The following is a 22,683-nucleotide window of genomic DNA, read 5'->3' as shown; positions in this document are numbered from 1 at the left end:
TAATTCTTTATTATTTCTATATATTTTTAAAATATAATTATAAAATGATCATAGTTATAGCCCAGCGTATATTAACATTTATTAATAGAGCTTGAGATGCAATTTATTAACACTTAAAAACATTATTTGTCTAATAGAATGTTTGAGATCGTACCAAAAATGTCTTTATCAAACTGGAAAAGCACCTGTTTCGCAGAATGACCCAGAAGACATAATTGCTCTCAGTCTCGCTCTGATGGAAGAACTCATGAAAAGACAATTGTCATCACTATTTTATCTTGAAAAAAAGCTGAGCCATCAGTAATATTGAAGATCCTGAATTAATATGATATTCCTCTCACCCCCAATCATATTTTCCCCACCTATCATTTCGGTGTTCCAAGTCCATTTCCCGGTGTCTGGGAGTCAAGTCTTTCATCCCAGGTGGAGGTTTAATTCACGAAGAGATGAGAAATATTAAAACGGAGCGGGCGTCTTCCTGTCAGTCAGCCCTCTGCCTCGCCTCGCCCGAGAGCTCCGTGCTGAGGCACTGACGGGAGGCAGTCCATTTGATCTGCGGCTTTCAAAGGAAGAGAGCAAAGAGTGGCCATCAGAAATCATTTATCTCTCCACAGGAGACTCACGGATTCTGTGACAGCCACCAATCATATGCGGCTTAATTCAATATCTGCTCTGTTAATCTTTTTCTTTACAATATCGCTCCGATCCCTCAGATGAGCCTTTGTCTGCATGAGCAAAAACTTTGAAAACAGTAATAGAAGTTCGTGTCAGAGAGCTAGTGGATGTTGATCTATGCCTTTGACATACAGGCCCATTCTGTGTGATTCAGTGCGTTTTAAGGGCAGAGGTCAGAGTCATAGTCTCCTTTTGTCAGCAATAATGGCTCAGAAAACTGAAAAATCATATTGCTAATAAAAATGACTCTTGGTTTGTGGTTAGGTTGAGCAGTTAGCCCCTGCTGGTAGATGCCAGAAATACATCATCATTAGAGCAGAAGGCTCTCCGTTGATGGCCAAAACATTTTTGCACGTATCAAATTCAATTGAAAACCAAACTGGCTTTGCAGTTGCAAATTGATGTCAGTGTGAACACCCCTCTTGTATTGCCACAACATGCTTCCAAGAAATACTGTAAAATCGAGTTCAAATTGTCAATGTTACTGAATAAAGATCTTATACTATTTCCTAACCAGGCACAATGTGATAAGTTTTATCAGCAAGTTTTTGCAGTCTCGCAAATTATTTGTTGTTAGGAACTTTTTCTGTTTACAAAAGAAAAATAGTAACAGAATAGAATCGACAATACCTTTTAAATTCCAATTCACTTCTTATATAAGGAAGTAAAATAAATTGAAATTAATATGGCTAAGTTTAAACTAGAAAAGCAAAATTTGTCAAGACAAATGCTGAAAGTTGGCTTGACAAAGCCTTGTTTGTTTGTTTGTTTTTTCACTTAACATTTATAGGCCTCATAGATAAAAACCTAGCATTTAGAAATTTGTATTTAGATATTTTATCATATATAATAAAGTAAACGTGCTTTGAATTGCATTTAAACTCCTCTTCCTGTCATTCAAATTCAAATACAAACAGACTTCCTGTCTGACATTGGCAATTTAAAGTCACCATGAAATTGGCTATTCTTGTTTTTTATGGAATAATGGAATATTGCAGTATTTATTATAAATGATTTATCCGTGTGCATGACTTTTTTTTTTTTTATTCATGTGCCCTCTAAATCTTTAAAGAGTTAGTTCACCCAAAAATGAAAATTCTGTCATTAATTACTCACCCTCATGTCGTTCCACACCCCTAAGACTTTTGTTCATCTTCGGAACACAAATGAAGGTCTTATTGATGAAATCTGAGAGATTTCTGTGACTTTCTGTGCCTTTGCAACTTCTTAAAATCTTTGACGCTTCAAAAAGTTCATAAAGAGCTCGGGAAACTAATTCATATGAATAGAGCGGTTTAGTCCAAATTTTATGAAGAGACTCGATCGCTTTTTATGATGAACAGATTTAATGTAGACTTTTACTCGCATATAAACCTTCATCAGCGGAAATAAGCAGATGCTCAACAAAACTTGAATGACGCACAAGAACAAACCTCTTCCGGAAGCTCAAACGTGCTGCGTAACACACGAGAATGAACCTCGTTGGTTAAGCAGCATGTTTAAGCTTCTGGAAGAGGTTTTTTCTTTGTGCGTCATTCAAGTTCAGTTCAGCATCTGTTTATGTTCGCTGATCAAGGTTTATATCTGAGTAAAAGCCTAAATTAAATCTGTTCATCATAAAAAAACGATCGAGTCTCTTCAGAAAATTTGGACTAACTCACTCTATTCATATGAATTAGTTTTCTATCTAAATCTCTATATCAATTTTTTAAGCGTCAAATTTCCAGTTCTGAAGGCAGTCTATGGAGGGACAGAATGTTCTCAGATTTCATCAAAAAGATCTTCATTTATGTTCCGAAGAAGAACGAAAGTCTTATGGGTTTGGAATGACATAAGAATGAGTAATTAATGACAGAATTCTCATTTTGGGGTGAACTAACCCTTTAATCAAAATAGCTTTCTCTGACGATGTTTACTTGCGTGGCGGGACAACCTGTCACTCCCATGAGATCACAGCAATGGCAAACAACAGCAATCCAACCATCCAATCAATTCCTGATGGACAATATCAAGTCCCGCCCTACATTTTTTCTTCTTCAAAAACATATTTCACAATCGCAACCTCCACTTCATGCCGACTTTAATTACAAAAAGGAAGCAAATTCTTCCATTCTGAATTTGATACACTGTTAATTTATCATAAAATAACACATACATCAATAAGAGGAAATTATTAAAGGGCCCATTTATGATGACAGTATATGACAACGCCAATTTATTGCTATCCCGCCAACAAAAAAAAAAAACAAAAAAAACACACATGGAGGAAACCAGAAATAAAGTGAACAAAAAGAAATCTTCTCAATACACAACCCAACGTGAAACAAAACAGACATCATAATAGTTACCTTAGCGAGGGCTGCCTTGTCTCATTACTGCGTTACAAACAGTGACATCTCTATCAAGCCTTCTTCCATTTCCACTTGACTGCCTGGGAGGAAGAAGGAGCTCGGCTCCAACATCAGCAATTAAAGGCTGATCACCAAATCACCTTGGTTTCCATTCAGGAGGGCTTAATTAGCTCACTGTACTGTTTTCTCCTTCCTCACAAAGAATCAACACGCTGCCCGCCTCAAGTGTGGTTTTTGACTCCGCTTAAGAGCCGCCATATTGCTGGAGTGTTAGATGTCGCTAATTGCTGGCCATGAAAAGCTAGCAAGTCTAAGAGGCTTCATAAAAGGAATTATAAATGCAATGACACACACACATCGTTCTACAGGAAGCGAGTCTATATTAATTGTCTTCAGAAGCTCTATATACAGATGTCTCATTCTATAGAGACATAACAGCAGAGAGAAAGAGTTCTTCTGCCAGGCTATATGCTGGATGACCTGTGCTTTGCAGGAGGAGGGATTGTCTCAGGGGATCTAGTGTTGTAGTTTAGCCTGCTGAGAGACAGGCTACAGACCTGAATCATAGTCGTGCTCTGGGTTGCAATTATAGCAGAAGAAGAGAGGAACAGAGAAAAATGAAGGTGGCTTCGAGCATAGCTGCTATTAGAGTGGCCCAGCGGACCGGCAGATAACACATACAGACACATACACACACATACAAATCTAAACACACCAATGCAAACCCTCCCCCGGACACACACGCATAGACACAAACAAACACACAACTGTTGGCCCTAGGCATGTATTGTATTGTATTCTCCTTCTCTATGATAAATGAAGCCGAGGCAATTCATAAGAAACCAAAGAATAAACGATCACTCTCTCTTATCACCTTGCCAGCCACAATAAAGCTTCCCAGCCCAACTATAGTTCAAACGGATGAAAGCAGAATTAGTTTTGTTTTCGCTACGCTCATCACGGGCTGTTGTTTTGGGTCTGCAAGCTGGCAGAAAGTTGTGCAACAGACCTTGACAAAAATGTTACTTTTAAAAGTGGCACTTACATTATTGGATTACTTCCGTTCACTATGCATCATTACATTTTAATTGAAGTAACACTTTAGACACTTTTGTGTTACTTTTTGTAAGTACTTAAATGAAAAAAAAAAATATATATATATATATATATATTAATTATATATTATTTATTATATTTTATTATTATATATTATTATTATATTAATAATTATTATAATTATTATTCCTGTATATTAAGCTAGGATAAAAGAGATTTTATCATGAAAAAAATGACACCATCTTTGTATGACAAGCAACACTCTATTGATTCCACAATTTTGTCTTAAAAAGTGCTGAGACGCTGCCATGAGTAAACAATTCTGGAAATATTTTTAGATGAGTCTGGAAATGCTTAAAATGTGAAAATACTGTAGCTGCCAAGGTCCCGGCGGCCCAATGTTCAACACATTTATAGGTCGTCATGTTGCATTTCAAGACGCTGATTTAACAAAATTCCCCCAAAATTCTTTCAGTGTCTGTCATTTAACCTTGTCATAACATTTTTTGCCAATGTCAACCCAAACTATAGTTAACAGAGCTTCTGCCCTCCGGCCCAAAGGCTATCATTTGAATCTATGTGTTTCCATTAACTATCAGTTAGTAGGAGCACACTTGTGTCTTCATTAAGGTTCAGTAGTTACTAGGCTCATTGTTAAAGTTAACAGGCTCCCCTGACGCGACTGCCTTATAAACAGGTGCTCCCTCAGGCCTGCTTAAAATCGGAGAATGATAATGGCTTTGAGAGCTGGGAGACGTAATTGAAGCAAGTTTATCCCATAAGAATTAAGGGAACCATATCCAAAATAACTCTGTTCCTGAAGGACACACAAACACAGTAGGGAGAAGAAAAATATCCAGTGCGACACTATTGTGATTAACTGAAGCAAAACGGCACAATCACTGGCTGAATTTTACTAGCAGCTGAGTGTTCGCTGACTACGTGAAATAAAATCAGTGCCATGACTATGACATTGTCCATTCACAGAATTAAAACAAAAAAATTAATTTATTCTGAAGCAATATTCTCTTTAAATCAGCATGTTTGTGAGTCATTCATTCAACTGATTTGTTCAAGCAGCTGATTCATTCAAGAATAAAGCAAGTAACTGTCTTTATGAATGGGTCACTGAATCATTGACTAACCGGTCAAAATGATTGAAGCAATGACTGCAACCATTTTGCTGTGGCACGAGGGGAGCGATTGGGGGTAAGGTGCTTTGCTCAAGGGCACCTCAGTCATTTCCTGCCGGTATTGAGAATCGAACCTGCAACCTTTGGGTTATCGGTCTGACTTTCTAACCATTAGGCCATGACTGCCCCTTATATTAACGTCTTAATATTAACTACTTTCTTTGCATAAAATTAATGTCACATTTGCAAGTGTGCTGATATTCAGGAAAACAGCACTTGTGTGATGTTGCTTAACTATACCATATGTTATAAATATTTAAAAAAAAATACAGCAGTATGTTTCTATTAGCTTCTGTGAGTTTCTTTGTGTGTGCTGTAACGCTCATTTGTTTTCATTTCTCCACGAGAGTCTCTCTCACACACAGACAAGCTGCACGAGCCTCAACCTTGTTACCGTCATTATCTATTATGAATTTTATTAATATATGTATGGACATACTTTTCAACGTCAAAGATGTGGATGTTAAGGTTATGTTACATGTCAATTTACAATAATAATTTACAATTACAATACACAATATGTAATTTTTGCAAACATTGAGCTGTCAATTAATAAACACGTACTTGTTGACACAAACTATTATTTTTTATTATTATTTTAAATGGTAACAAATCACAAGTACTCGAGTAACACTGGTATTGTTTTTACAAGTAACCAACTAAGAGAGATCAGTAGTTGTGCAACCCCTACTACTACTATATATACACTTATAAGCCAAAACATTATGACTAGTCACAGGAGAAGCATATATCGTTGATCATCTCCTAGATGGTAAGCAAATTGGATTGGATGCAGGAGAAATGGGCAGGAATAAAAGATCTGAGTGACTGACAATGGCCAAATTGTTATGGCAAGGCGACTGGGTCAGAGTATCTCTGAAACGACAAGACTTTTGGTATGCTCCTGGTCAGCAGTGGTGAGAATTTACCAACAGTGGTCTGAGGAGGGACAAACCACAAACCGGTGCTGGGCTCATCGATGCATGAGGGCAATGAAGGCTATCCTGTCTGGTCCGAGCCAACAGAAGGTCTACTGTGGCACAAGTCACACAAAATTTTAATGGTTATAGAAGGAATATGTCACAACACACAGAGCATCACACTCTGCTGCGTATGGGGCTGCATAGCGTCAGACCAATCAGAGTGCCTATAATGACCCCAGTCCACCGTCAAAAGTGCCTATAATGTGTACGCAAGTGACGAAACTGGACCGTGGAGTAGTGGGAAACCCTGGGTCCGGCCATTCATATAAACGTAATTTGACACATGCCAAACATTGTTGCAGATGAGGTACATCCCTTCATGACAATGGTGTTCCCTGGTGGAAGTTGCCTCTTTCAGCAAGATAATGTACCCTGCAACACTGCACACATTGTTTAGGAATGGTTTGAGGAACATGATGAAGAGTTCAAGGTGTTACCTTGTCCTTCAAATTCCCCATCTCAGTCCAATTGAGCATCTGTGGGATGTGCTGGACCAACAAGTTCGATCTACAGCAGCACCAAATCACAACCTACAGGACTTGAAGGATCTGCTGCTAAAGAAAACCTTCAGGGGTCTTGTAGAGTCAATGCCCTGGCGGTCGGCGCTGTTTTGGCAGCAAGTGGAGGACCAACAGAATAGTACGCAGGTGGTCATAATGTTTTGGTGTATAAATATATTATATATAAAAAAAAAACACAAGGTTTTCTTTAGTGGTAGGGTTTAGTTTATAGTACTTAGATTAGATTATAGTATTTATGATTAACTTCATATAAAAACAAGAGATGTCTATTGAAAGACCTCATTTAGATAGCTAAATAAAAGTGTTTGCAATTACGAGAACACTTTACAAGTCTCCAGTCCTTGCGATGAGCATTATTCACTCCGTAAATAACATAACTGTCATTTTTTTTTTTTTTTTACCGAGAATGTAAAAGTCGCTGTATGTCAGTTGCATATCAGGGTGAAGGCACTAAAAATATTAATTGGTTTAGCTAAGTTCCCAAGCCATGACTGGTCTTTAAGCATGCAGTGAAGATTAGTTACTGTCTTTTTAACTGATGACAGAAAAAGAAACAAAAATTACATTTGAAACGCTTTTGAATTTGCTTTCCTCTTTTCTTTGTTTGGATGGAATTGCAGCCGCTAATTAGAGTTGAAAAAGTGTGTTTCTGAGTTTGAAAAATCAGTGAAGTGAGGAGAGGAAGACACAAGGAGGCCATTTGCATTTCTCTCTGCCTCACCAGCATGTCACAACAAGGTCAGCAGTGGGCTCTGTCACTAAGCCGGTGATTAAAACATTCTAAACAAACGTTTTTTTGTTTTTACCAAACTTTTCTAAAAAGGGATAAAATGACTCCTTGCATATTCTTTTCCCAGAACTTAACTAAAATGTCCATTCGCCCCTGAGTAAATGGTTCTAAATGAGTCGACTTTAGCAACTAGTTTGAAATTACACAGTATGGGTACACAGTTCATAAACATTCAATGAAGAAAAGAGTGTTAATTATCCATGCAAAATTCATGCATATTTAAACACAAGCACCATAAGCCTGCACAAAATATCAAAGGAATGAAAGAAAATGAGGAGGAATAAGACGGGAGAGAGAAAAAGGAGACACTGTAATAAATTAAAAAAGTCACTTCAGCAGAAAGTGCAGGGAAAAAACTTCACCATAAGTGTCAATATCATAAAAATTATCACTAGTTTTCTGAAAATCTTTAGACTGACAAGAACATTTCAGGTCACAGGAAACCCCTTGTTTGTACAATCAAAACAATATTATTTTGGCTCAGCTGATATAATTGCTGATTGGTCCATTTAAATGAGATTAAAATGAATGCAAGCAGATTAATGAAAATGCTGGTCACATGATCAGGCTGTCTGGTGCCCATGTAAAATTTCCCCACATGGACGTAGCCCAACCAGCTGGGGCCCCACACAGCCTTGGGCTAACAAAATGTTAATTGGGCTTCAAATATGCTATTTTATTTGCCACGATCTGTATATATCATTTACCATCAGTGGAGAAACAAAAGCCTCTTTGACCCAGGCGTTCAGGCCAGCTGATTGGATAAGACCATTGCTGTTTTCACAGTTTCCTTTGACATAATTTTTATTCATTCATTCACAAGCCACTTGACACATCAATTAGAGACAATAATCACATAATAATCTTAATGATTTTAAAATTAAAATGCCGCCCGCCTTGGTATGAAAAACAGCACAGGAAGTGGCATGGCCATTGAAGTGTGTTCAAAAAACACAAATTTACATCTAAACGTGAGCTCAGAGACCCAGTGAAGCAGAATTGCAAAGCAATTAAATAATACCCAACGTTCAGTAAATATGGATGAAAACTACACATAACAGTAGCTGACACTCTAAAATGTATCACAACCATTTTGATAGGGAAAAAAAAAAAAACATTTTATTTTATATTTGACATCTAATATTTTTTTTATTTTATTTCTATGTCTAGTAATAGGAAAAGGCTTACATGACCTGATATTCTGAATGTACATTTAAATGCACATACATTTTACTCAAAACAAAAATGGAATGCTGTGCATTAACTTTCTTCTATTGTTCCCACACAATGGAGCCTATTCAAAGAATGATACAAAAATAATAAAAATTTTTATTCAAGTGTTTTCTAAATTTTTTGATTATTATTGTTTTATGGATATTTTTAAATTAAAAGGTATTAAAATGACTAAGTTCTATTTAAAATATGCTTTGATGTGTATATTTATTACAGTATTTAAATGGTCAAATAGTGGAATTTCTTAGCCTTTCGTGACTTTATACTTACTGGTTAAAATACATTATTTTTCAAATATATTTGTGTGCTGAAATGAGTTGTGAATTTAATTACTGTATCAAAAAACAGTGCTGAAGTTTTCCAACCCTAAATGTTTTTCAACATTATACCCTATTTTGCCTAAACTAATAACTAATGGCTTCCTAAAGTCATGTTTAAGGGTGAAAAAAAAAAAAGAAGAAGAAGAAGAAGAAGAATACATCATGAATATCAATGTCTGGGTCTCTGAGGGTTAAAAAAAACCCTGCCACAGTGGCTTCATTCCCAATAAAAACGATCAGCTCCATTCTTTTAACACTAAAATACTAACGTTTGGCATTTGAATGGGCCGAACAGGTTTTAAGGCTCAAGGCAGGAGCGCTCTGAAGACGCAGCGCAGATAAATGCGTCTGATATTAGTAATCCAACGTTTCAGAGAGGGATTGATCTGTCTGTGCTCCAGGACCTGCCGGACCTCGCTCTAAACTTAAGCTCAATTGTACTGGAGCAAAAATATTGTGTGACGTCCATCAAGCTGACAGTAATGCACCGAAATGGCCCATAAACAGCTCCAACTTTCCATCTCCCTACGACAACCTATGGGGATTATTGCTGTACATTAAGACTTAAAAATGCGTGGCGAATTCCATTAATCCATCTCATTGCATAAAATTTCCATTTGATTTCCAATGTGGAATTTTAGATGAACAGGAGAGAGCCGAGAAACCCTCATTACTTCATATTCAATCAATCAGTCAGCTGCAAAAGCATCACAGCAAGCGTCTGGGCACACAGTGAGGGGCTTCAGTCTGATTATGGAGATGGACGTCGGATCATTAGAACAATGGCTGCGTGCGTGTTTGTCCGTGGTCATTCCTGAGGATGTCATCGCTTCATTATTATTGACATGCTGCATTACTTAGCAACTACGAGTGTCCCTCTGACAGGCATAATGCTCATAAACTATGCCTGAGTGGACCACCCCAAGATCAGAAAAATGTTAGCGGGTGTAAACATTGACATCGGCTGGCTTTTTAATTCTGAGTGCACGCACATGTGTGTGTGTGTGTCTGTGCACTCCATTGTGCAGCCAGATGAATCCCGGACCACCATATCATGCTAGATGATGCCCATTTAAATCTATTTTCCAGCTAGCCATTCGGAAATTGAATTTGAAAGTTGTAAATGTGGCAATTTGCTAAATATCCCGAAATGATCTATCAACAAAGAACTGAGACGCTATAAAGTGCTAGAAGGTGATAATGGATAGCAGAGGGCAAAACGGCATCCGCGTGGGCTACGATGCACCTTGCCGCGTCTCCTCTTGATTTTTGTCATCAAGCCCTTTCTTTATCAGTGGTTTCAAATGCGATTGTCACACTAGAGGGATCTCAGGAAGAGGAAGTGCCACACCGGTCAAAGTTTTTCAATTTCACTGCCAATTTCCTGCGTAATTACAGCTGCTTTTGATGGTCTTTTAACGGCACGGACCTGATTCTGCCTCTCAGCGGTGGGCTATGGGATGATCACACATACACACACATTGCCATCAACTCCTGCGGTGGCCCCCCAGGTGGGGGTCAATGAGCTAGTGCTAATGTTGCACTGCATAGAGGTGGCAGGCAAGATGGCCGCTGGGATATGCTAACTGAGATGGGCCGACACTGATTGTCCTGTGCTTCGAACACTCTAAAACAGCATTTCCCAACCTTTTTTGGCTTATGTACCCCCACGGGCCCATCAGTAAGACTCAAGTACCCCTTTCATCGGAAATACTTCAGTTATGAACAGAATCCACATTACCAGATTACAGAGAAGACGAGGAAAGAAATCCACCTATTTCAAAAGTCTGTTGTATTAAATTTAAAATATACTTTGATATGAATATTTATTACAGTATTTAAATGGTCAAATAGTGAAATTTCTTGACTTTTTATGACTGTATCCTTACTGGTTGAAATACATTATTTTTCAAATACATTTGTATGCTGAATTTTGTTAAAAAAATAATGATATTTTTCAACCCTAAATACCCAGTGTTGCACATATTTATATATATACATATGTATAATATATATTTACATATTTACGTTTATTAATTTAGCAGATGCTTGTATCCAAAGCGACTTAAAAATGAGGAGAACAATAGAAGCAATCAAATCCACGAAACCATAATAATATCATTTAATTTTTATCATCATTTATATAATTTTTTGGCTATAAAATTATTATTATTTTATCTGTGAAAAAGTTAAGATTTATTTTTAAAACATTTACCATATAAAGAAAATATTAAAAATGCACCGATACTAAATTTTTCTGCCAATACCCATAGTCAATTATTCAGGTTGATATTGGCTGATACCTATAGTTTGATTTTTCTTAAGAAAAAAAAAAACTCTCCAAAAAAATGCTGCAAACTATATAGGGAACTCTCTTATTTGGTACACTATAATATTATAATGTTACAATTAACAACAGATGTATTATATTCAGCTGCTATTTATTTTCAGATATAATAATTACAATGATTTTATAATAAAAAAAACTGAAATGTTTGTATAAAACTCAATTGCACATAAGGCTTTTTTGTTTTTTTCATAAACACTTAAAGGTGCAATATGTAAGACATTTGCAGTACAATATCCAAAAACCACTAGGCCCGTATTATACATTTTGTTCACTTGAGTGCTTACAACATCCCAAATGTTTCCAACTATTTGTAAATCGTGAGAAAATTGCAATTTTAACCAAGGCTCCGGGACGTGTGAGGAGTCGCCTGTCAATTGCGTCATACCCGCGTTACCCTCGGTTTCCGGTTTTATTTAGAAACCATGGAAACACCAAAGACGTTTTAATATATTACATGTTTTAATAGACAAGAGAACAACTGTTTTGATATATTTATAGACAGAAAACTAATTATTGTTATATAGCTCAACATGTTTAGTCTTATAGTTTAAATCTAATTTTCTTGATTTTTTGTGAGTACCATGCTTTACCATGCCTCAGAGAAAAACACTATTTTGTGAAGTAGCTAACATGGCATACTCAGATGCAGCTTTATTTTTAGTAACAGTATTACAGATTTTTCTCCATCATACAATACGCTTTAAAATTAATTGCATGCCATTTATCAACACAAGCCATCCAGCATTTAATATGATATTCTAAAATCGATCTATCTTACTGCAGTGTGCAACAAACTGTCTCACAGCCGCCAAGCGAACGCACAGAGTAACTTTATAACATCATTCTCAACACACTCAAACGCATCTAATATGATAAACAGAGCAGTGTTACCTCATACTCATGACCGGAAAAACGGAAGCAGCGCCGGCGACTGCGGCATAATAAAAGTTCCGCTGCTCATGAGGCGTGTTGCGCAATCACTCCAGCGGCCTCGTTCAGCTCCCACAACACTCGGTCCTGCTCTGCTTCATACTACAGTAACGTTAATAATCGCATCCATGAACATGATTTCTTCACAAGTCCTATCCCAATTCTTTTTCACCGGCCGTTGAAGTGCTTCCGCGCTTAAACTTGGCGTCATCAAGCTACGCCTTTGTTTTGAATAGGCCTCTAGCGACCTCTAGCGGACAGAAAATATTACATAGTGCACCTTTAATTTTTTTTTTTATAGCTGACTAAGGAACTGTGAACATTGGAAAACATTCCTGAGGTAAATGTGACGTTATGTGACATATTGTTCACAAGCTGTTCTATTGATATCTTTCCGCAGTTGAAACACAGATTAAGTGATTACATGAGACATGATACATTCCGGTAAGTTGTAGGCTACTGTATCTTTCAACAAACCTTTTGATGTTCATGCATGTTTTTTGAGATATACCTTTTATTAATGTGGAAGAAAAGACTCTCGCTCCGCACTGCCGCTTGATCTGAGGCGCTAAAGTGATCTCTCATGTCACATATTGTTTGAATTTCATGACAAAATGGACAGAATTTGAAAACTGAGACTTTGTTTCATATCAGAAGTAACAAAGCACAAAGCTCTTTGTGATTATTGGAAGGGAGGTGCAACAAATAATGTAGCAAAAAAAAAAAAAAAAAACGCAGACCTGGCAACCCTGGCTTGAACTACAGGTGATTCATAGGGTCAAATAGAGCATGCTTTATTGTTGCTATTTTTAACTGTTCATGCGTTATTGTCACGTTAACTAAATTCACCAAAAGAGAGATTTTCTTCACACGCAGTATGAGTTGCAGTCTGAACACAATTTTCTGCACCCTTTTGATTGACAGGATATAATTGGCCCTAATCATCAGCTGTTTTTAAACAACCGGCTGCTAGCCGATAGTAATAATAATAGCTTTTATCTGCCGATAACGATTGTTAGCCAATACATCGGTACATCTGTAGAAAACATAGTTATAATTACACTCCTAAAAAATACATTCCCCATTCTTTCTGGACACCAGTTCGCAAACCCCTGAAAACATCAAGGGAAACACAGGGATCAAACATATTTGGCAACTTGTTAGGATCCAACTGTTTTGCTAATTGTGCAAAAGCTAACCACAATGAAAGGCACTCCAACTTTAAATCTGCAACACTACAACCAAGGATATTCTGTGGACACATCTGTGCTGTTGCTGAAATTAATCTCAGATGTTCCTGAAGTAGTTAAACTTTATATGGCAGTCCTAAATCATTATGTTAGCCTAAATCCTACTTAGCACACAAAACACATGATTCTCTTAGAGGAGGAGGGGGACGGCACGTGATTTACCTGCACCCAGCTGTTGTTTGCAGGGGATGACATGTGGACAGAGGTCAAACAGGAAGTTGCTTTCCCTGGGGACAGGCAGGAAACAGATGAGAGGTCACAGATCATTAAAACATATCTATCAAGCCTTTCGTGGTTACTAATTCTCCCAGTCAAATGTTGCCATGTAAATATGTCAAATGGGAATGAAATTACCACCGCGCTTTATTGACTGTGATAAAATCTGAAAAGCGCCACTGAACATAATTACATACTTGTCAGAGCCATAAAAATTAGCTTTATTATCAATGGAATGGTTTTGTACAACTTCATTCCTGTTCGATGCCTTCCAGATGGGGCTGCTTTACGCACTTGAACAGTTTTTATGCAGATCTCAACTTTTTTTTTTTAAACTCCCTCTCTCACTATCTCATGCATCTGTCTATGCAATGAAGACAGGGAGGGAGAGAGAGGTTGAGGCTGAATGCTACATTAGTTCAGTTAAAAGGGTTTTTACATGCTAAAACACTTGCACTGTAGAGCCTTTAAAGACTGGCTGTACTCACATAAAAAAAAAAAAAAAAAAAAAAAAAAACATTTGTTATTCTACTTTTATTATGTATTTGACCTGACATACTTCTAAGTTCATGCAGTTTTAGTCTTAAACGGCAAAAGAAAAAGATATTTCGAATCAGTGGTTCAGAGCACGTATCAAGCGGCCAAAGTCACGTGTTTTCAGTAAACGAGGCTTCGTTACGCCATAAGTGTTTCAAAATTTCAATGGTTCACCGCTGGGGGGTGTGACTTTGGCACTTTTATACAAGCTCCGAAACAAAAGATTCGTAAAGTTTCGAAGCTTCGTGAAGCAGTGTTTTGAAATCGCCCATCACTAGATATTGTTGAATAAAGTCGTTATTTTGGGGGTTTTTTTGGCGCAAGTAAAGTATTCTCGTCACTTCATAACATAAAGGTTGAACCACTGTAGTCACATGAACTGTTTTAAATACGTCTTTAGTAACTTTCTGGGCACTGAAAGTGTTAATTGTCTTGCTGGCAATGTAGGCCTCACTGAGCCATTGGATTTTATCAAAAATACCTTAATTTGTGTTCCGAAGATGAACAAAGGTCTTACGGGTTGTAGAACGACATGAGGCTGAGTAATTAATGACAGAATTTTCATTTTTGGGTGAACTAACCCTTTAATGCATTAACTAAATGGGAACTTAATGTAAAGTTACCAAAAATAAAGTTCCTCGAACTTTTCTTTGAACTCTGATCATTTCTAGAGAATGTTAACTTGTTAATTGTGTACCGGTCAACATCAGACAGCTTTCCATCGAACAGTGACAGGAAAAGTAGTCTGATATATTACTAACAGCAAAAGCAGTCCTAATATAACACATACCGTACAAATCACAGCCTGGTTTACGTTTCAGGGCTGTGAAACACATAAAAACGCATCATAAATGCTCACATGTTGAGGCACCAATGTATGTCATCCATCCAGTCTCACATTCACTCACACACACACCAGAGTCCCAGCACACGTGCTGAGAGACGTCGACACATCCCGTCCCATCTGTGTGCGCTGTGTTACTCCTCTGCACCAACAGTTTTACCTCCATCATTTATTCATACTTTAATTATTATTTGTTGCTGTTGTTCCTGTTCCTCAAGCCCCATTATCATATCAATTATCGTCACTGTCTCGGGCCTACTCATGTCACATCTACATCAGGCCCATAATGCACCTCTCTCAGGCTCTGAATTATTGAGGTAACAAGTCTCAGCAGAAGGAGAGGGATTCATATTTAAAACAGACACCTATGCTTAATGGCAGCGCTCAGTGAGTCCTTCAGGAGGAAAAGAAAATGAGGCGAGTGGCAGAGGACCCTCAACACACACTCTCACAGGAAATAGTTTTAGGAGAACTGCAAACAGAGTGGATGACTAGCGAATATTTTAGGATAATACAAGATACTCTGCTGAAAAATTCATGTCCATGATGGTCCAAAATGGTTTATACTGGTTCAGAAGCACCATACCCATTGACTGCTTTTTCTTTCTTGTTTTTTTTTTTCAAATAAGGAAAAACACGATGGATGGATGGACGGACGGATGGAAGAAACAAATATCTTTGGTTAAGTAGCTACAGGGCTATAGAACACAAAAGGAGTTATTTATCAAAATACTCTGGTGTCCACAGAATGTGTCTGAAGTTTCAGCTCAAAATACCCCACAGATCATTTATTATAGCTTGTCAAATTTGCCCCTATTTGGGTGTGAGCAAAAACACACTGTTATTGTGTGTGTCCCTTTAAATGCAAATGAGCTGCTGCTCCCGGCCCGCTTTCCAAAAGAGGGCAGCTCGCGCTTCGGTTGCTCAACAGCAACAAAGCTGGAGAATCTCACGCAGCCAAAATGACGATTGTCAGTAATGGTGTTCAGCCTTACATTGTTCAAACCGGAGTCGGGCACTGATGGAGAGGAAGAAGTTACAACTTCTAGAATGCAACTGGACGTTTCTGAATGGTTAGTGGATAAATTTATGTAGTTGCTGTGGAGTTGATTCAATGTGCCGTCATGTTAATCTTTAGTGCAAATCCAGTGTTGAATTGAACCTCGTTTGTGAAGCAGTCCGGCGTAAAAAGATGGCATGGCAACAACACTCTACTACAACAACTCTTCCTCTTCTCTAAAGCAGCCCAACATGGCCTCGCCCCCTTTGTTGCGTGTTCTCGGGGGCAGGGTTTATGTCAATTTTAATTTGTTATAGTCCTTAAACAGCGAATCCTTTAAAAGAAAAATCTCCCTTTGCATTGAACTTTGAGCATCATAACTTTGCAGATGTTGTTTAACAGCAACATTACACACTAAATAAAGTAAAATCATAATCAACCTTCCCTTTTAATATATATATATATATATATATATATATATATATATATACATACACACACACACACACACAGACTAGGGTTGTCACAGTACCAAAATTCCAGTAGTCAGTACCAATAATGGTAAAATTTCACAGTTCTCTGTACCAATTTCAGTACCATAGCAAAAGCTGTTGGAACTATTTTACCATTTTATTTAACTTTTTGAAAATAAAAAATATAAATTAAATAAAATTAGTTATTATTTATGATGATAATTGTAAATAAATAATACATTTAAACAGCATGCAGCCTTGCTTATAAGTAAACATTACCTGCTTTTCCACTGTTGGGAACGTAAGGAACGGTTCCAGTCATATTTCCACTTAAGCTTGGTTCAGCACGGCATGATTACAAACCGTTCTCAGCCTGGAATTCTGCGGAACTGTGCTGTTAGAATGTGTGAGTGGCGTCGCCACTCAGGATTGGTCACTCGTATGCCGCCTGGCTGCCAGTTTCTCTGTAGCTGGCCAAGAACTCTATTTGAGCAAAGTTAATTCAAGTTAATAAAATTAAAAGAAGTATCTGATCTGATACATTTCATATCATCTGTAAACTGCATAACCAAGGCAACGACCGATGCATTTGTATTACATCGGATCTGCTTAAAATGGAACGATTAAGCAATGAGAATGGTTTGGTCCGACAAAGGAAAAGCAGCTATTGTATATGCAGTGCTTCACACACATAGACTTTACCTGGGCGGGCCGGGTATGTTAACAGCCGCCCAAGTATATTTGGTGACACATTTTTGCTTTTATTGTTTTCATCCACTTTTACTTTTTTATCCGCCCGAGATAATGAAACCATCTGCGTTCGATTTAGAGGCCGTTCACGTCACGTCTAAAAAAGCATGGAAAACGCCAGCCACGGCACTTTGTCCTCTTTTCAAAAGCGCTCGTTGCTAAGCAACCATGAGCCGCGTTCTCCATGAAGACGAATAAGTTTCAGCAAAGGATAAATGTATTTCCAGACCTTGCATTAGCTTTACTACTAGATTATACTACTACTTATGGAGATAAGAAATAAAAAACCCGCCCTGTACAGGTATGATCAGCTGTTAGTCCATCTTGGCAGAGCTTTCGATCTCTATTTGAGCGCGTTCGTCCCGCATCGACATTTAAAATAACGCACTTGAGCGCGCAAAAGACGTGACGTGAACGGCCCCTAACTAGGTGTTGGAAAGTCTCCCCTCACTCTACACGTTTCGTACCTGCCCGTTCTGTGTGAGCGAGAAATGTTTACTCCCACTGACAATTCCACATGTGCTGCAAAGACACGCGGTGAATATTTCACAGACAAAGGCCTGGTGCGCGCGTGTGTGTGTGTGTGTGCGTGATCATGTTCCTTCCACATTGCATTTAAAGAGCAGTTGGCCACATCCAGAAAAATAAATGGATCTCTATGGGTCCTCTGCTGGATGTATATGGTAATTACACTAAAAATGTATTTCCTACAGATTTGTCTAACCAGCAGATTACAGAATGCTGCCTCTAACACCTAGATCAATATCCAGAAACAACTCATAATTAATTTTGATCATCATTAAAGTGTTTTTTTTTTTTTTCATAAAAATGTAATATTTCATATGCATGCACATGGTGTAGTTGAGAAATTTTGTGGTAAATGGATAAAAAAGTACTTCATATCCCCCAAAACACAGCATAATCTGTATCAAAATGAATTTCAATAAATAAAAATATTTTTAAAAGTTACTTTGAAGCGTACTGAGAAGCATGAAAAACTAAACTTTTATTCAAATTGTATATGGATTATAAACAGAAAGCTGGTCGTGTAACATTTTTTAAATTTCCCATTAAAAGACCATTAAATATTTTGCAGTTTTTGGCTTGGCCCATTTTTTTTCCCAGGTGTGTATGTATAAGCAAAAGCATCTTATACTTACACCTAAAATAACTAAAAAGCACTAGCATCCAAAACACAACACATGATGGTGACCATCTATGTTAGTTTATGCTAGTCTGTTCATCAGGGTATACACAACACTCGCACACAGCCAGTCAGATAAATAGTTTGGAGCAACTTCAGCTGGACGCAATCTGTTCTGCTTCCAGATCTTAACTGCACTACGTGCAGTTTGAGTCATGGCTGATGCGTTCATGTCCCAGAACAATACGCTGTTGTGTGCTGCCGTTCGCTACGATTTGTGAGGCCTGCAGCCAGTCCGCACGGCAGCTGTTTCTGTTCAGGAAAGTGGCTGTTCCAGGCTGCTTGAGTCCACCGGGGACCCTTAAATCCAGTGTGCACACCTCTTATCCATTTCCTGTTAAAGACTCCTTAGTGGATTAGTCTGCCTCTGCTGCAATCACAAGACTAGCGCTACACTGATGCCACAGATGAAGGAGGCCATATTTAGAGCAAGGTTTCAGAGCACAGGATACTGTTTCACACCATCACACGCACAATTGTCTATCTAATCTTTTGACCGCATTCTTTTGAGGATGAGCACGTGTGAATCCACTCTCCTTCACTCGTCCATTATGGTTCGGTCACATTGTCTCCACTCCCCCCATTTACACAGAGGCGCTACAAGACCCCGTGTCTGAAAATCTATACACTATTGATCTACGGCCAGTCGCCACAATTATTCCTGTGAAGGAAACACTGACAATAAATTACATGAGTGCAGGCTTTTCAGCTGCGGTTCGATAGCGTGGCCATCCCTGTCTGCTTCGTTGTCCAGGTGGGCTGAGAGAGAGGGGCCACTTACAGACCTTCTTATACAAACTACTCTGCAACGACTATATTTACACAACAGAACCTCGGATTTACAGACACTCTGCCCTTTTCAAAAAAAAAGTAAGCATATTATGTTTACTTTGTAACATGTAGGGCTATTCACAACTCATTTTACATCCGTAATGTGCCTTATTTTTGAATAAAACTGGATATTAAATGAAAAACACTGGGCAATAAATGTGCAATACAAAATGCTAGGGGTGGAAGAAAAAAAAGATTCATCGTGATTCTCTCTCCAACGATTCTGAGAATTTCAGAATTGATTCTGAGCTTGGTTTTTAACCACAGATGCACGATGACGCTGAGTGTGTTTTAGAAACACCTACATTCTGCTTGCTTCCTCACACACAAACTACTCGAACCTTCCATAAAATATTCTTTCATAATTTTCGGAAAGGTTGAAGCGAATTACAAGGACATTCGCGTGATTCATTGCACAGGATGAGAGAAACACGCGCTTTGCTTGAGGTTAGACTTGCAGTGTGCGGTGTCGCCCGCCAGTTTGTCGTTCGCCACATGTCTTAATGCTTCGTTTAAAAAAAAACAAAAACAAAAAAAAACCGCTGTATTTATTCTACACCGCTGTTTCCCTTCTCCTAAAAATGCTCTGTTGAGTTCCTGGTTCTATGAAGCCCCTCCCTCAGAAATACACAATGGGCTCAGATTGGTTAGCTGGCCCAGTGTATTGTGATTCGCTGTCCGGAATACGTTATCACGATTCACCGCGTTGGTCTTGGTTTACGTCCCAGAAACTATATAACTTTATAAAAAAATAAAACATATTTACAGGTTGAGGCCCATAAACAGCAGCTTCTGCTTTTAAAGTGGGAACTGCTCCATCTTTCAGTAATAGCCTTTGTGCAAATCCAGCATTGAACTCGTGTAGATTCTGGAAGCTATCTTCCGTAAAATATGCAGCACAGACAGCTAAATTAGCATTATAATTGTCAGGAACAGAATTAAACATAAATTTTAAACATTGTTCCCGAAGATTTTCAAGTCAGTAACAATTAATGAGGAAAAAAAGTAGATCAAGAATCATTTTGGAATCGGAAAGTGGGGTGCCTAAAGATTCCTACCCCTCCAAAACACAATTTATACTTATATTTATCCATACCTCTTATTTACATTCCCTTACATTTGTATATAACATTGTTTTTTTATATTTTTATATTTTTTATATATATATATTTTTTTTTTTTCACTTATTGTATTTTTATTATCTATGTCTTGTCGTTTTCATTCTGTGCTGTTGAAGCTTCTTTCACCAAGACAAATTCCTTGTATGTGTAAACATACTTGGCAATAAAACTCATTCTGATTCTGAAAAAAGTGAATCTAACTTTTCATTGGAATTTGAAAAAAAAGCAGCTTACGATTTTTTATTAATCTGGAAGACACATATCAAAAGCAACTTGCATAGCATTAATGGTACACATTTTATTTCTTGCCATGTTCTTGCTTTCTCTGGGAACTGAACCCATGACCTTGGCATTGCTAGCGCCCTGCTCTACTGTTTGAGCAAAAGGAAAGCTTGTTGGTTAATTTTGTTTTTCACAGCTGAAAAATAGCTATTTGTTAGTATTCCTGTCACTAGCTTATAGCCCACAGTCCTTCACTAATGACTATACTGACATGCTAAAAGATCTTCTGACGTTAAAAGTAGCAGAAAGGAAAAAATATTATCTATGTAAAGCTTTAAGGAGCTCTCCAAAAAAAAACTACACACTCCATATAAATTACATATAGTCTACCATAATATGAACTATTTACTATGCAAAAATCTGTCAGAAACTTTTAATATCAGCAACTTTTAAATGGCCGTCAATAGAAAAACATGCTTTTTGGAAGCATTCAAAATTGTGTTAGTCAGAAAGAATGCATTACATTGATCAAAAGTGACAGTAAAGACATTTATGTTACAAAATATTTCTATTTCAAATAAAAAAAAAAAATGGTTTACTTTCTATTCATCAAAGAAACCTGAAAAAAATGACAGTTTCTACAAAAATGTTAAGCAGCACTGTTTTCACTGTTTTCAACATTGATAATAAATAAGAAATGTTTCTTGAGCACCAAATCAGCATTTTAGAATGATTTCTGAAGACACTGAAATTCATCTTTGCCATCACAGGAATAAATCACATTTTAAAACAGTAAACATATTTTAAATTGTAATATTTTACAATCACAATATTTACTGTATTTTTTTTATTTATTTATTTTTATTGAACAAATAAATCAACTTTAGTGAGCATAAGAGAATTTTAACATTTAAAAAATATTTAACTGACCCCAAATTTTGAACAGCAGTGTACAATATACATATTGTTCATCACTGAAATAACGTGTACTAATGAATCAACCGCAATAAGTCCAGGAACGTGCATTAGGTTAAAGTTTGACTCACATCAACTGTGTATATCAAAAGAATTGGATTTGAATGGGATAGAGGCCCCAAAGGAAAATCGTGACAGTGCCACCTACTGCTACGACGCCGCAGAGTAGATTGTCTACTAACAACAGTTTTAAATCACAATCCAGGTAAAAAGGGATACTCTGTAATAGGGCTGGGTGATATGGCGATATTATCGTATATCGACGATGTCTTGCAAGTATCGCAATGTCGATAATAAAGGTCATTTACAGACGATAATAGCCAATATCGAGAAAAAAAAAAAAACAAATTTATTTAACATAGTCCCGTAGTTACTATTCACATATTTATTCACATGCAATAGCATGGGATATTTTGTAGCCTATAGTAGCTAATTAATAGGGTTAGGAATAAAAAAATCTTTTTTTTTTTTTTTTTTGCTTATTAACAATGTATTTTTATTTTTAAAACATTCTTCAAGTGCGAGATGAAGCAGACAACACTTCTGTACCCCGCACAATGTTTTCTGAGCTCCGCACACATCCAAAGCGCGCACAGAGAGCCGCCTCTTAGGCTATTTCATAGACAAATACACACAAATTTATGTCAAAATATGTGTGTGTAACAGATAATATTGGATTCGTGGATTGACATCAACCCTACCCGTGCGACGCTAAGAATGTTCATTTCTGTTTTTAAACCGACAAGATTGTTAAATTAGAATTAAAAGGCTAAATTAAATTAGAATTGATAGCCTAAGTGTCAATGACTCATTAAAAATAACAATATTTGTTTTCCAGGGGTTTCGTTTTATATGCGC

This window comes from Ctenopharyngodon idella, chromosome 19 (assembly GCF_019924925.1).
Source record: "Ctenopharyngodon idella isolate HZGC_01 chromosome 19, HZGC01, whole genome shotgun sequence".
NCBI lineage: Eukaryota > Metazoa > Chordata > Actinopteri > Cypriniformes > Xenocyprididae > Ctenopharyngodon > Ctenopharyngodon idella.
Note: the sequence above shows the minus strand (reverse complement) of the source record.